Source organism: Aquarana catesbeiana, linkage group LG06 (genome assembly GCF_042186555.1).
Source record: "Aquarana catesbeiana isolate 2022-GZ linkage group LG06, ASM4218655v1, whole genome shotgun sequence".
Lineage (NCBI taxonomy): Eukaryota > Metazoa > Chordata > Amphibia > Anura > Ranidae > Aquarana > Aquarana catesbeiana.
The window spans coordinates 411,947,301-411,947,860 of NC_133329.1; positions in this window are offsets into that span (position 1 = coordinate 411,947,301).

The following is a 560-nucleotide window of genomic DNA, read 5'->3' on the forward strand; positions in this document are numbered from 1 at the left end:
AGTCCCTGCACTACTTTGGTCTGACTTTGATTCTACTTCAGCCCAATGAAAATCACTGAAGTCGGATCGCCATCTTAACTGATCCGACTCTGCATGTGACTTGTGCTCTGATGATCCTTAAGGGGAACTCCAAGCCAAATGAAAAAAAAAACATCATGAGTTCCCCCTCCAAGAGCATACCAGGCCCTTTGGTCTGGTATGAATTTTAAGGGAACACCCACGCTAAAAAAAAACTGCGTGGGGGTCCCCCCAGAATCCATACCAGACCCTTATCCGAGCACACAGCAAGGCAGGTCAGGAAAGGGGGTGGGGATGAGCGAATCCCCCCCCCCCCCCGCACTCCTGAACTGTAACAGGCCACATGCCCTCATCATGGTTTGCTTTGGGGGGGCCCTGCGCCCTCCACCCCAAAGCACCTTGCCCCAATGTTGATGAGGACAAGGGCCTCTTCTCAACAACCCTGGCCGTTGGTTGTCGGGGTCTGCGGGTGAGGAGCTTATCAGAATCTGGAAGCCCCCTTTTAACAAGGGGGGCCCCCAGATCCCAGATCCCGGCCCCCC